We start from the raw sequence: 16,015 nt of genomic DNA, 5'->3' as shown, positions 1-16,015 counted from the left end.
AACTATACTGTAATACAGTGGGCCTGATTTATTCACCAGTATCCCATATAAAAAAAAAAGAGGGAGATTAATATTGCCTAATCTGTGCATCTGCGCCAGTCCTGTCTGTGGTATCTGTCAGTCATTTTCAGCCACAGAAACTATACTGTAATACAGTGGGCCTGATTTATTCACTAGTCTCCCATATAAAAAAAAAAGAGGGAGATTAATATTGCCTAATCTGTGCATCTGCGCCCGTCCTGTCTGTGGTATCTGTCAGTCATTTTCTGCCACAGAAACTATACTGTAATACAGTGGGCCTGATTTATTGACTAGTCTCCCATTTAAAAAAAAAAGAGGGAGATTAATATTGCCTAATCTGTGCATCTGCGCCAGTCCTGTCTGTGGTATCTGTCAGTCATTTTCACCCACAGAAACTATACTGTAATACATTGGGCCTGATTTATTGACTAGTCTCCCATTTTTTTTAAAAAGAGGGAGATTAATATTGCCTAATCTGTGCATCTGCGCCAGTCCTGTCTGTGGTATCTGTCAGTCATTTTCACCCACAGAAACTATACTGTAATACATTGGGCCTGATTTATTGACTAGTCTCCCATTTTTTTAAAAAAGAGGGAGATTAATATTGCCTAATATGTGTATCTGCGCCTGTCCTGTCTGTGGTATCTGTCAGTCATTTTCAGCCACAGAAACTATACTATAATACAGTGGGCCTGATTTATTCACCAGTCTCCCATATATAAAAAAAAAGGGAGATTTATATTGCCAGTGTGTGCATCTGCGTCAGTCCAGTTAGTGGCATATCTGCCAGCCTCTTTCTGCCAATCAAACTGTGTAGTGTAATACAGTGGGCCTGATTTTTCTGCTGTCTCCCACACATAAAGAGGGAGATTTATATTGCCAGTGTGTGCATCTGCGTCAGTCCTGTTAGTGGCATATCTACCAGCCTCTTTCTGCCAATCAAACTGTGTAGTGTAATACAGTGGGCCTGATTTTTTTCCTGCATTCTCCCACCCATAAAAAAGGGAGATTTAAATTCACAACAAGTTTACGTACACCTTCTACTTGGTTTTACAGGACCATATAACGGTTGTTAGTTTGGTTACATTTTTCCAAGAATGAGGAAGTCTGGTGGAAGAGGTCGTGGCCATGGGCGGTCATTGCCAGCTGGTAATGATGGTAGTGGTGGTGGTCGTGGAGCATCAGGTGGTCGTGGGAAAAGCAATATAGCCCCTAAGTCTAGAGTTGTTGAGCCAGCGTCATCGTCTGGCTACACAAGGCCTCGAACGCTCCCTTTTCTGGGAGTAGGAAAACCGCTGTTAAAGCCGGAGCAACAAGAAAAAGTTTTGGCTTTCCTTGCTGACTCTGCCTCTAGCTCTTTCGCCTCCTCTTCGGATAGTTCAAAATTGAAAAGTAGCCAGTCGTCGGTGGATGCTCCTTGTCAGGAACAAGTTGATTCCTTGTGTCCTTTCCCCAAAACAACAGTGAAGGATGCGTCAGGCGACACAACAGGTTACTCCATGGAGCTCTTTACACATACTGTGCCTGGGTTAGAAAGGGAAATTGTTAACAGGCCATGCCCATTACAAGATGAATCGGACATGGAGTGCACAGATGCACAGCCACAGCTAGATTATTATGCTGTTCCATTGACTCAGATCACAACATTGCCCTTGCAGTGTATCGAGCCAGAATCTGACCCAGGTGAGACTATGGTGCCCCGTCCCGAACGCTATAGCACCGGCTTACACGGTGACACAGAAGAAGGTGCACAGGACATAGAAGAGGAGGTGATAGATGACCCAGTTGTTGACCCCGATTGGCAGCCATTGGGGGAACAGGGTGCCGCTGGCAGTAGCTCTGAAGCGGAGGAGGAGGAGCCACAGCAGGCATCAACATCGCAACAGCTTTCATCTGGCAGGCCCGTATCTGGCCAAAAACTTGTGTCAAAACAAAAAACAGTTGTAGGACAGCGTGGCCATCCGGTTAAAGTAGCACAGTGTGCAATGCCTGAAAAGGTATACAGTAGTAGGAAGAGTGCAGTCTGGCAGTTTTTTAACAAAGATCCGAATGATCAGCGCAAAGTGATCTGTAAGAAATGCTCAAGGACCTTTAGCAGAGGTCAGAATGTAAAAAATTGAAATACAACTTGCATGCGTAGACATTTAACCGCCATGCACTTGCAAGCCTGGACTAACTACCAAATGTCCCGTAACGTTGTTGCACCCGCTCACAATGAAGCTAGTCAACAACGCTACATTCCTTCCCCCACTGTAAGCCCACCGTTTATGACACCACCTGCAGCAAATGTGGAGGTATCGTCGCAAGGCCAAAGCAGTCAGGGAATCACCAGGTTCTTGGGAGGAAACACTGTATCTAGGCCAACAGCAAGAATACCATCACCAACCCTCTCTCAGTCTGCCATGTCCACCACCACCCCCGCTAGTTCCACCATATGCAGCTCTCCAGTCCAGCTCACCCTACAAGAGACTCTCGTTAGGAAAAGGAAGTACTCCGCCTCTCATCCACGTACACAGGGTTTGAACGCCCACATTGCTAGACTAATCTCGTTAGAGATGATGCCCTAATGGTTGGTTGAAAGCGAAGCTTTCAAAACCCTGATGGCCTACGCTGTACCATGCTACGACCTACCGAGTCGACACTTCTTTGTGAGAAAAGCCATCCCAGCCCTCCACCAGCATGTAAAAGACTGCATTGTCCATGCACTCCGGCAATCTGTCAGTAGAAAGGTGCACCTCACAACAGATGCATGGACCAGTAGGCATGGCCAGGGACGTTACATGTCCATCACGGCACACTGGGTTAATGTGCTGGATGCAGGGTCCACAGGGGACAGCCAGATTGGGACAGTTCTGCCTAGCCCACGGTGTAGGAAACAGTTGGCTGTAGGCGTTCGCCACCCCTCCTCCTCGTCCTCCAGCAGAAGCGAGAGCCCGTCCACAGACCGCATTCGCACGACCTCTCCATCCGCAGCTGCCACTATTGCACCTGAGGTGTCCCATTATGGAACAGCTAGTGGCAAGCGTCAGCAGGCTGTGTTGGAAATGAATTGTTTGGGCGACAACAGACACACCGCAGAAGTTCTGTCCGCGTTCTTGCAGCAAGAAACTCAGTCATGGCTGGGCAGTGTACATCTTGAGGCAGGCAAGGTAGTCAGTGATAACGGAAGGAATTTTATGGCTGCCATAGCCCTTTCACAACTGAAACACATTCCTTGCCTGGCTCACACCTTGAACCTGGTGGTGCAGTGCTTCCTGAAAAGTTATCCAGGGTTATCCGACCTGCTCCTGAAGGTGCGCAGACTTTGCTCGCACATCCGCCGTTCACCCGTACACTCCAGCCGTATGCAGAACCATCAGCGATCTTTGAAGCTTCCCCAGCACCGCCTAATAATCGACGTTGCAACAAGGTGGAACTCCACACTGCACATGCTTCAGAGGCTGTGCGAACAGAGGCGTGCTGTTATGTATTTGTGGGAGGATACACATACACGGGCAGGCAGTTGGATGGCAGACATGGAGTTGTCAGGTGTGCAGTGGTCGAAGCTACAAGACCTGTGTCAAGTCCTTCAGTGTTTTGAGGAATGCACACGCCTGGTTAGTGCAGACGACGCCATCATAAGCATGAGCATCCCCCTAATGCGTCTGCTGATGCAAAGTTTGACGCATATAAAGGAGCAGGCGTCTGCAGCCGAGGACGAGGGAAGCCTTGATGACCGTCAGCCATTGTCTGCTCAGGGAAGTCTCCTGGACGAGGTGGCGGACGAAGAGGAGGAGGATGATGGGCATGAATATCTATGGGAGGAGGAAGCTTCTCAGGGGCCAATACAAACTGGTGGCTTTGCAAGGTCAGGTACAGGGGTTTTGAGGGAGACAAGTGATGTTGATTTGCCAGAAAGTGCTACTCAACCCAGCACAAGCAGTGAATTGACACCTGGAACATTGGCCCACATGGCGGATTATGCCTTGCGTATCCTAAAAAGGGACCCCCGCATTATCAAAATGATGACCGATGACGATTACTGGTTGGCCTGCCTCCTGGATCCACGCTATAAAGGGAAATTGCAAAATATCATGCCACATGAGAACCTTGAGCAAAGATTGGCTACCAAACAAGCAACTCTTGTAGACCGCTTGGTTCAGGCATTCCCAGCACACAGCGGCGGTGATGCTTCTCACACGAGCTGCAGGGGGCAACATGGCAGAGGTGTTAGAGGAGCACAAATCAGAAGTGGCGTTGGACAGAGGGGTTTTATGACCAGGTTGTGGAGTGATTTCGCAATGACCGCAGACACGACAGGTACTGCAGCATCAATTCAAAGTGACAGGAGACAACATTTGTCCAGTATGGTTACTAACTATTTTTCCTCCCTTATCGATGTTCTCCCTCACGCGTCATTCCCATTTGAATACTGGGCATCCAAAATAGACACCTGGCCTGAATTGGCAGAATATGCATTGCAGGAGCTTGCTTGCCCAGCAGCTAGTGTGCTATCAGAAAGAGTATTCAGTGCTGCTGGTTCAATACTGACCGAAAAAAGGACTCGTCTGGCTACCCAAAATGTTGATGATCTAACCTTCATTAAAATGAACCAATCATGGATTTCAAATTATTTTGCCCCACCTTTCCCTGCTGACACCTAGCTTTCCTGTAAAAAGGTCTTGCTTTTGGACTGGTCTTACTGACTGTTCCAATTTCTCAATTTGCAGCTGCTGTATGTCCAGCATACCACATTTTTAAACCTCCCTAAATGGGCCGACTCCCCCCCACGGGGCCGTGGTCAGTCACCACTTGGCGCAAGCACCCGTGAGAGTGCCGTTTGTCTGAAGAGGTGGGTGTGCCCACTTTTGGGCGACGGCACAGGCACAGGGTCCCTCATAGTACAATGAAGTGTCTCTGGCGGTGGTGGTGCGCACCCAATGTCAGACACACCGTTGTAACATGAGGGGCCCTGGGCCAGTACCGCCGCCCACAAGAGAGTGTTCCCCCCCCAGCTCAAACAGTGCTCTTGTAGCGCCCCCACTGCCGCAGGGCCGAGGGGTACCCGGTACCGAGCCTCTGAGTCTCTGCTCTGGGGTTGTCACGGTGGCTAGGCCCGGTCCGTGACCCTGCTGAGGGGCGTACAGTGAATGATAGTTGTGGATGGTGGTGGTGGTGCGGTGCAGTAAATAACGAGGTCACCAGGTTGCAGTCTCTTTACCTCTTTACTGAAGGTCTCTGGGTCCTCAGTCCGGAATACGGTTCACCAGGCTGCGCAAGTCCGGCCGGTCCAATGGCACCTCCAGAGTTCTCTTTGCAGGTGGAAATCTGTGCCTACCTGCTAGCGCTATGTGTTGTGGTCCTCCCCTGCTGTGCTTACGGGATAGTCCCCACAACTGTTGTGTCTGTTTCTCGTGTTCCCTCACAACAACTCGATTAGATGATGTTCTGCTAATCCTCCGTCCCTCCCGGTGTTATGGTTGGGACGCACCCGTATGACGGGTAGGCTCGGAGCTCTTCCGGGACCCTACAGTCGCCCCTCTCCACAGGTTGCCCCCCATGTCTGCATAGGTGATTTAGGTGAGACAGCCCGCCTGTGACTGACTGTCCTGCCGTTGGTTTGAAGTATTGCCTGGAGCTAGATATATGAATACTTCCTCGGTGTTCCGGCCACCGGTTGTGCGCCTCAGTAGGATGTTGCCTCGGTCTTACAGCTCGACTCCTACTGGTATTCTCCTTCTTGCTTTGATCTCGTTTCTCACTCAGCACAATATATCTCGCTTCTGATCCTTTCTTAGGGCACCGCCGCTATGCTGAGCAGGCACGGTCCCGTGACGTTCCTTTTTGTAGCGAGGCCTCTGTCAGGGTCCCAAACCTGACAGGGACCCTACCGAATCTTCCCCCACAACACCCTCTGCCACCAGGTGTTGTCTGGTCCAACCCAGTCAGCTTTCTGTCTAACTTCCTGCCTGACCCCCAGTTTACCCACACGGTGAGGAGTGGCCTAATAAATAGCACCCTTAGCTCCCCCTGGAGGCCCGACTGTGAAATGTATTGGTGTATGTGATACCTGGTCAGATGAACTCCTTCAGTGCCATCAGACGTACCATAGCCCCCCTTAGCGGCGGAGCCACAGTACTGCAACGACCAGGACTCTGGGGCGCTGCACTCTACCACTTGCAAAATTATCTCTCACTGCTCCACCACTGTTTAGTCTATGCGGGTAAATCCTTCAATGGCACTTCCAATAACAATTTGTTGACATTTATGATGCTAGTAAAAATACTCAGGGGCCCTGTCCTACATTTACACCAGTTAATACTTTGCGCCAAATACCAATGCCTGCAAGTCAGCAGAGGAGCCCACCCCTGTACCTAGGTATGCCACCTGTTTGGTTTTTTTTTTAATTTTTTTTGCGAGACATTTACATGTATTTATTATTTTGGAGTACTAACTGTGTCAGACACTCCTTCCAATTGTCCTCCGCTGACCACACCAATGCTGCCTGTGCACCCCTGCAACATAACTAAACCTTCATTGAGCCTAATTTTAGTTATTTTAGGCCTACTAAGTCTGTCTGCGGTCCCTCCTTCCAATTGTCCTCCGCTAACCACACCAATGCTGCCTGTGCACCCCTGCAACATAATTAAACCTGCATTGAGCCTAATTTTTGTTATTTTAGGCCTACTAAGTCTGTCAGCGGGCCCTCCTTCCAATAGTCCTCCGCTGACCACACCAATGCTGCCTGCGCACCCCTGCAACCTAATTAAACCTGCATTGAGCCTATTTTTTGTTATTTTAGGCCTAGAAAGTCTGTCTGCGGTCACTCCTTCCAATTGTCCTCCGCTGACCACAGCAATGCTGCCTGTGTACCCCTGTAACCTAATAAAACCTGCATCGAGCCAAGTTTTTAAATTTAAGGCCCAGTAAGTTTGTCTGCGGTCCCTCCTGCCAATTGTCCTCTGCTGACCACACCAATGCTGCCTGTGCAGCCCTGCAACATAATTAAACCTGCATTGAGCCTATTTTTTTATTTTAGGCCTACTAAGTCTGTCTGCGGTCCCTCCTTCCAATAGTCCTCCGCTGACCACACCAACGCTGCCCGTGTACCCCTGTAACCTTTTTTAAACCTGCATCGAGCCAACTTTGTGGTGTAAGGCCTACTACCAGTGTCTGTCTGTGCCACTCAATACAGCTGTCCTCCTCTTAAAAAAGCTGAGCTGCAATTGTCAGGTTTTCAGCCTATCGGAATTTGAAAACTGCATTGGGGCTACAAGTTTGGTTGGGTTCTACAAACGGTGTCTGCCGCTCCAAGGTGTTCTCCAGGTTTACTTGCCTGAGCTTCAATCCTCAGGCTCTCATTAAGTAGTTGTTAATATAACACGGCATTAGGCCTACTAGTTTGGTTGGGGCCTACTAACGGTGTCTGCCGCTCCAAGGTGTTCTCCAGGTTTACTTTCCTGAGCTTCAATCTACAGGCTCTCATTAAGTAGTTGTTAATGTACCACTGCAGTTGGCCTACTAGTTTGGTTGGGGCCTACTAATGGTGTCTGCCACTCCAAGGTGTTCTCTGTTATGACCTGGTGGTAACGGAGCAGTACTGAAATGACCTGGTGGGTACTGAGCAGCACTGATATGACCTGGTGGGTAAAATAGATCATGGACTAGCTCTGAGGAGGTGGTAGCTTTACTGACCGCAAACCCTAATCCTAACACAAACACTAGAAATAGCCGTGGGACGTTCCTGTCACTCCCTAGACGCCTCTTCACAGCCTAAGAACTAACTACCCCTAAAGATGGAAATAGAAAACTATCTCGCCTCAGAGAAATTCCCCAAAGGAAAGATAGCCCCCCACATATATTGACTGTGAGTGGAGAGGGAAATGACAAACGCAGGGAAGAAAACAGATTTTAGCAAAGGAGGCCAACTCTGGCTAGATAGACAAAAATAGGAAAGGGAACTGTGCGGTCAGTATACAGAACCTAAAAAATCCACGCAGAGGTTACAAAAATAACCTCCACACCGACTCATGGTGCGGAGGGGCAACTCTGCTTCCCCAGAGCTTCCAGCTAGCCTGAATGTTTCATAATGACAAGCTGGACAAAAAGAGACAAACTTTAAACTGAACAGTAAGTACAAGAACTAGCAAGAACTTATCTTATGCTGGCATGGACAGGCCATCAGAGAAATCCAAGGAGAAGACTGAGTCTAACCTAGAAGAACATTGACAGCTGGCATGAATTACAGGCCAGAGCCCTGTTAAATACCAAGGCCAAGGGAGCCGATTAGTGAAGTCAGCTGCCAGGCCAAACTCCAGGAGCAGCAGTTCCACTCAAACCCACCAGAGGGAGCCCAAGGGCAGAACTCCCAAAAGTATCATTCACAACCACAGGAGGAAGCCCAAGAACGGAATTCACAACAGTTCTCCAGGTTAACTTTCCTGAGCTTCAATCTTCAGGCTCTCATTAAGTAGTTGTTAATGTAACACTGCAGTTGGCCTACTAGTTTGGTTGGGGCCTACTAACGGTGTCTGCCGCTCCAAGGTGTTCTCCAGGTTAACTTTCCTGAGCTTTAATCTTCAGGCTCTCATTAAGTAGTTGTTAATGTAACACGGCATTAGGCCTACTAGTTTGGTTGGGGCCTACTAACGGTGTCTGCCGCTCCAAGGTGTTCTCCAGGTTTACTTGCCTGAGCTTCAATCTTCAGGCTCTCATCAAGTAGTTGTTAATATAACACGGCATTAGGCCCGCTAGTTTGGTTGGGGCCTACTAACGGTGTCTGCCGCTCCAAGGTGTTCTCCAGGTTTACTTGCCCGAGCTTCAAACTACAGGCTTTCGGCCTATAGGGAATTTTAAACTGCATTTGGGCTACTTGTTTGGTTGGGCCCTAGTAACGATGTCTGCTGCTCCTTAGTGTTCTCCTCCACTGAATATAGCTGAGCTTCAATCTTCAGGCTTTCGGCCTATAGGGAATTTTAAACTGCATTTGGGCTACTTGTTTGGTTGGGCCCTAGTAATGATGTCTGCTGCTCCTTGGTGTTCTCCTCCACTGAATATAGCTGAGCTTCAATCTTCAGGCTTTCGGCCTATAGGGAATTTTAAACTGCATTTTGGCTACTTGTTTGGTTGGGGCCTAATAACGGTGTCTGCCGCTCCTTGGTATTATCCTCCACTGAATATAGCTGAGCTTCAATCTTCAGGCTTTCGGACTATAGGGAATTTTAAACTGCATTTTGGCTACTTGTTTGGTTGGGGCCTACTAACGGTGTCTGCCACTCCTTGCTCTTCTCCACTGAACAAAGCAGTGCCGCCTGTTTACTACTGTTACCAATTTTGAACTGCATTTAGCCTAGTTACTTATTTGGGCCTACTCACTGTGTCAGCCTCTCATTACAGTTGTCCTCCACTGAACAAAGCAATGCCGCCTGGTTAGTCCTGTTACCAATTTTGAACTGCATTTAGCCCACTTTATTATTTGGGCCTATATCTGTGTTTCCTCCTCATCCTGCCCATTGCCCAGCCTGTGCTAGATGAGTCTGCTGGTACATTGACCCAGACCACTACATTCCCCTTGCACGCTACACAGCCAGAATGTGACCCTGCTGAAAGTCAGGTTCCCCTTCCCGCATATTATACCACCTTACACGGGGACAAAGAGGAAGGTGCAGATGAAAGTGCAGGTTCCTTCATCAGGTGGGGGGCATACTCGTTGGCGACGTCACTGGCACAGGGCCCCTTATAGTATGCAAAAGTGTCGCTGCCAATGGGAGGCGCCCCCGCCATGCAAACACACTGCCGTACTTTGAGGGGCCCTGTGCCAGTGCCAATGCGAACGAGTGGGCCCCCCCTGCTTGCTCAGGATCACAGCACTAGCAAAGTTGAAATACTTACCTCTCCCTGCTCCAACGCCGTGATGTAGTCAACGTTTCCTGGGCCCACTAAAAACTTGAACCAGCCCTACCCCCACAACTTTAGCCAAATGACCCCCAATTTCCAATGCCTAACTATTATTATAAAGTTAATTAAGATTGACAAGCTTCAGTAACAAGAATGGATGTTTTTGCCATTAAAATGGGCACTGTAGGTGTTTTCCTGGCCTCCACTCACTGCCGACTATGCTTCCCCATTGACTTGCATTGGGTTTCGTGTTTCGGTCGATCCCCGACTTTTGGCGATAATCGGACGATTTCACTCAACTCGACTGAAAGTGAAAGTCGCTCAACCCTACTCAAAACACATCTAGATAAGTTCCCTGGGGGGTCTAGTTTCCAAAATGGTGTCACCTGTGGGGGGGTTCAATGTTTAGGCACATCAAGGGCTCTCCAAACGCAACGTGGAATCCCATCTTAATTCCAGTCAATTTTGCATTGAAAAGTCAAATGGCGCTCCTTCCCTTCTGAACTCTGCCATGTGCCCAAACAGTGGTTTACCCCCACATATGGGGTATCGGCGTACTCAGGACAAATTGCACAACTTTTGTTGTCCAATTTCTTCTCTTACCCTTGGAAAAATAAAAAATTGGGGGTGAAAAGATCATTTTTGTGAAAAAATATGATTTTTTTATTATTATGGCTCTGCATTATAAACTTCTGTGAAGCACTTGGTGGGTCAAAGTGCTCACCACACATCTAGATAAGGTTCTTAAAGGGTCTACTTTCCAAAATGATGTCACTTGTGGGGGGTTTCATTGTTTAGGCACATCAGTGGCTCTCCAAATGCAACATGGCGTCCCATCTCAATTCCTGTCAATTTTGCATTGAAAAGTCAAATGGCGCTCCTTCCCTTCCGAGCTCTGCCATGCGCCCAAACAGTGGTTTACACCCACATATGGGGTATCAGCGTACTCAGGACGAATTGCACAACAACTTTTTGGGTCCAATTTCTTCTCTCACCCTTGGGAAAATAAAAAATTGGGGGCAAAAAAATCATTTTTGTGAAAAAATATGTTTTTTTATTTTTACGGCTCTGCATTATAAACTTCTGTGAAGCACTTGGTCGGTCAAAGTGATCACCACACATCTAGATAAGTTCCTTAGGGGGTCTACTTTCCAAAATGGTGTCACTTGTGGGGGGTTTCAATGTTTAGGCACATCAGGGGCTCTCCAAATGCAACATGGCGTCCCATCTCAATTCCAGTCAATTTTGCATTGAAAAGTCAAATGGTGCTCCTTCCCTTCCAAGCTCTCTCGTGCTCCCAAACAGTGGTTTACCCCCACATATGGGGTATCAGCGTACTCAGGACAAATTGTACAACAACTTTTGGGATCCATTTTATCCTGTTACCCTTAGTAAAATAAAACAAATTGGAGCTGAAATAAATTTTGTGTGAAAAAAAGTTAAATGTTCATTTTTATTTAAACATTCCAAAAATTCCTGTGAAACACCTGAAGGGTTAATAAACTTCTTGAATGTGGTTTTGAGCACCTTGAGGGGTGAAGTTTTTAGAGTGGTGTCACACTTGGGTATTTTCTATCATATAGACCCCTCAAAATGACTTCAAATGAGATGTGGTCCCTAAAAAAAATGGTGTTGTAAAAATGAAAAATTGCTGGTCAAATTTTACCCTTATAACTCCCTAACAAAGAAAAATTTTGTTCCAAAATTGTGCTGATGTAAAGTAGACATGTGGGAAATGTTACTTATTAAGTATTTTGTGTGACATATCTCTGTGATTTAAGGGCATAAAAATTCAAATTTGGAAAATTGCGAAATTTTCTAAATTTTCGCCAAATTTCCGTTTTTTTTTACAAATAAACACAAGTTATATCGAAGAAATTTTACCACTATCATGAAGTACAATATGTCACGAGAAAACAGTGTCAGAATCGCCAAGATCCGTTGAAGCGTTCCAGAGTTATAACCTCATAAAGGGACAGTGGTCAGAATTGTAAAAAATGGCCCGGTCATTAACGTGCAAACCACCCTCGGGGCTTAAGGGGTTAAAGGGAACCTGTCAACAGGATTGTGCACAGTAACCTACAGACAGTGTCAGGTTTATACTGATTAAAATGATACCTTGGTTGATGAAACCCATCTTGTGGTAATTGTTTAATTATTATTTGCAGTTTTCGGTTAATGAGATGCTCGTCCTCTGGGGCAGGCCTGTGAGGGGGTCTTCATGTCGTGCTCTGATTAGGTATTCATCTGTATGACTTCTGACAGGTCACTAATCCCTCAGTGACCTGCCCCTTATTTTTAGGCTGGGGGCCCAATATATATAGACTCTTAACAGTCTGAGAATGTCAGCCCCCAGCTGTCAGCTTTTGCTTGGCTGGATGTCAAAAATGGGGGAGACCCCATGCCATAGTCTTCACCCCTGTCTGGTTCCGAGTTCTTGTCCACCATATGATCATCATCAGTAATTTAGCTGACAGCTATCTCTGTGTGGGAAATTGCATGAGCTCCTTGCCCCTTTTCTTGATTCCCATCTCAAGATTTACACTGAATCAGATTACAACTTCCACTGCTAGTGCCATTTCCACCAGAGCTGGGAAAGCCACAAACATAGCTTGACATTAGAATTGTATGCTCCATCTCTTCCAGCCCCATGTCTTCTGAGTACAAAGGCTGACTTCCTCTTCTCTAATAAATCAGCTGGAAGTTGTTTTGGTTTATAATATTCTTTAGCTGTTTTGGTGGTGTGGGTCAGAAGACTAAAGGACATAACAGAAACAGGTATCATGAAGTCATGAATGGAATGTAAATTTTACTCTTCACATCATTAAGTGGTAAGGCCATGGAGGAAGTGGACTGAGCAGAACACTAACTAAAGCTGATAGTGTTGCTGTCAGAGGCTACATCCTGTTGTGACTGAGTCAAGCAATGCAACATATATTCCATTATACCCTCAGCTTGCTCCCAACTGATACACTTGTCAAATGCAAACTAGCCTTATTGTGACCTGCATATTAGTAATACTGGGAACGTTATTGCCAGAAGTTTTACTTGGTGCTGCTTTTAAAGGCTCCCACATTTTTGGTATGACATACATGCCATGTTTTGGTATGACATACATTTTGGAAACAAGTATCATGTTTAAGTCCGCTATGAAAATGTGTTACCAGTCACATCTAACCAGCTCTAAAAAAAAACTTTGGAATCAAACACAAATATAAGGTAGGATTCACATGATGGACAGAATTGCTAATGCAACAGCATTCTGCCAATAACATTGGTGCGGCATCTTGTATATGTATCTAATTTGACAATTTACACAGTTGTGCAAAAACAGACCTGGACTGTTAAATTTCTCTATTCGCTTTAATAATTTGTTTTTAAATGTTTAGTTAAAGCAAATTGATTTCCCTTGCCTAAAATAGAAGCAGAACAATAACATATGCCGGGAGGTAGGAATTTAGCTTCAAAATCCATCAATAGCCCACAGTATAGTTTTGGGGTGTACGGTTGGCAAATTGGAATAGTCAAACAGGTATACAAAAAATAAATTATGTGTGTCATGTTTTCAAAGTTATATTTGTTTGTGTTTTCGAACACTATTATCCTTTCTGACCGAAAAAAACTAAACCAGAATTCTACATTGTTACGTACACACACAGTAAGTAATATATGGCAACAGCCAGCAGGATTGTTGTAGCACATACGATTGTTAAATTCAACTCCTAAGGCTAGTTTCACAATAGCGTACGGGAGTGCTGCAGATGGCAGCATACTTCCTCCCCTCTTCCCTCCATGAAACTCTGCCTATGCTCTGCCTACTACTCCTTGCGTGCTGCGGTGCCCTGCGTACCTATCTGTAACATTGGTTACACAAGGACGTAAGCTGTATGCGGATGTCTCTGCATGTGCCATTTTGACGCTGCTCTGACTGCAACATGTACGCAGGCCATGCGGATGTATGCGGATGCCTCCACATGCGTCGTCTTGACGCTGTGCTGACCTGCATCGAACGCAACATGTTGCATTTTGTTGCGGTCGGCGCAGGGTCAAAACAACGCATTCGGAGGTATCCGCGTATATCCGCATGGCCTGCGTACCCAATGTTAAAGATAGGGTACGCAGGATGCATGCAGATGTAGGCGGAGCTGAAGGAAGAGGTGCGGCAGTGGGCAGGGCTTAACAGAGGAAGAAGGATTTCATCCGCAGCCCTGCCGAATTCTAGTGTGAAACTAACCTTTAGCACTATGTTACTAGATAGGTACCCACATGCAAAGAAATTTGTGGCAACACCAAGCAGTATTGTACTGTAGTGTCTACAATTGTTTAATTCGACTACTAAAACAGTTGTAAAACCTTAAAGGGAACCTGTCAGTAGGATTAACCCTCCTGAGCCATCTATATGGGAATGTTGGTCATATGAAGATGAATAAAATGATACCTTGATATCTGCAATCCGATGTCTTATTCCGTAGAAATCCAATGACTTCTTTTAATCTATGGGGAGAATATTGTCTGAAAGAAAACTCCACCTCAAGAGCGTATTTTAAAAAAAGGGGAGTTACCAGAGTGACAATTAACTAACACAGAACAGGAAAAATGAACTTTGTCTTCTTGCAAACACATTTTATGTTTCTCTCTGAGCTCTGCTGTATTGTAGCAGTATGGCAGCCCTGTCTGCCTGTGAGCTGGAAGCTGAGAGGAACCTGTAGATGTGTCAGGCATAATCACAACAGCTCTGCAGTGAGATCAGGAGGGCAAAGACTGGCCCTTACACATCACACTGGTAATAAAAGATGATTTATCCACAACAAAACATCTGCTATGAGCATACAGGTGGGACTTTCAGCATTCTATAACCTGTATGCCTATATTAATAGTTTAGATAGGTTAAATGTGGTGACAAATTCCCTTTAACCTTTTGTTGTCCTTTTTATTGGTATTTATTTACGTTTTTTCCCATTGGATAAAAATGCAACATAACCGGAAATGCTATGTTACAAAGTAGTTTCATGTAGGTTTACGTCTGGAAAAGAAAACATGGCAATAGCTTACAGTATGGTCATGTGGTGCATGGTTGATCAATTGAACTACTAAAACAGGCATCCAAAAAAACTTAAACTGTGTCTGGTATATAAAAGATTAAAAAGGAAAAAAAATCACCCCTGGTATTTTCCAAAAATTATTTGGACAATAAAAACTTTTTAGTTTTGTGTCCCAAAAGCGTTTGCAACAGGCCACTGTATTTGGGTGGCATGTACTGGTCCAATATTGGACTACTGCAATAAAAAAAGTCTGGAATAAACACCCACACTTTATAAGGTAGACAGTGGTTTTCAAATTTCTGGATTTTATAGATTTGCAATTTGTATTGAAAAAATATTTATATTTATGGCTTCCGTGCCTTTGACACACAAGCCTAGGTTTCAAGATTCAAAAATATTAAACTACCCTCATGGTTTTCAATTGTAGTGTCTGCAGATTAAAAAAAAATGCTGTTATTAAGGTGAGGCTCTTGTATTATATCACAGATCAATGAATTCACAGTCACACTAACTATGCAGGTACAGCACCTCCCTATATCACACAAATCTTCGCATTATTATTCGCAGACTGAGACTATCACTCCCATTTTCAATGTGCTTAACACTGTCACATTAGTACAAGACAATCAAATTTGAGTGTTTTTCTGTCCCTATGTGAATGAGCTGTGCACTATCACCTTCTATCCTCACTTTGTAGAAACATAAAGATGATGCTGCTTAGCCAGCCCCCATCTTTTTTATTGGCTGTGATAGTCCCACCTGATTAGCTGTATTGATCATGTGATGTGATAGCTATAGGGCATTATTTGGAAGCTTACCTGACCTGGCCTGACTTCATTACCTAACTCTAAGGGTACCGTCACACAGTGCCATTTTGATCGCTACGACGGTACGATTCGTGACGTTCTAGCGATATCCATACGATATCGCAGTGTCTGACACGCAGCAGCGATCAGGGACCCTGCTGAGAATCGTACGTCGTAGCAGATCATATGGAACTTTCTTTCGTCGCTTGATCACCCGCTGACATCGCTGGATCGTTGTGTGTGACAGCGATCCAGCGATGTGTTCGCTTG

Source organism: Ranitomeya variabilis, chromosome 3 (genome assembly GCF_051348905.1).
Source record: "Ranitomeya variabilis isolate aRanVar5 chromosome 3, aRanVar5.hap1, whole genome shotgun sequence".
Classification (NCBI taxonomy): Eukaryota; Metazoa; Chordata; class Amphibia; order Anura; family Dendrobatidae; genus Ranitomeya; species Ranitomeya variabilis.
This window is presented reverse-complemented; position numbering follows the sequence as displayed.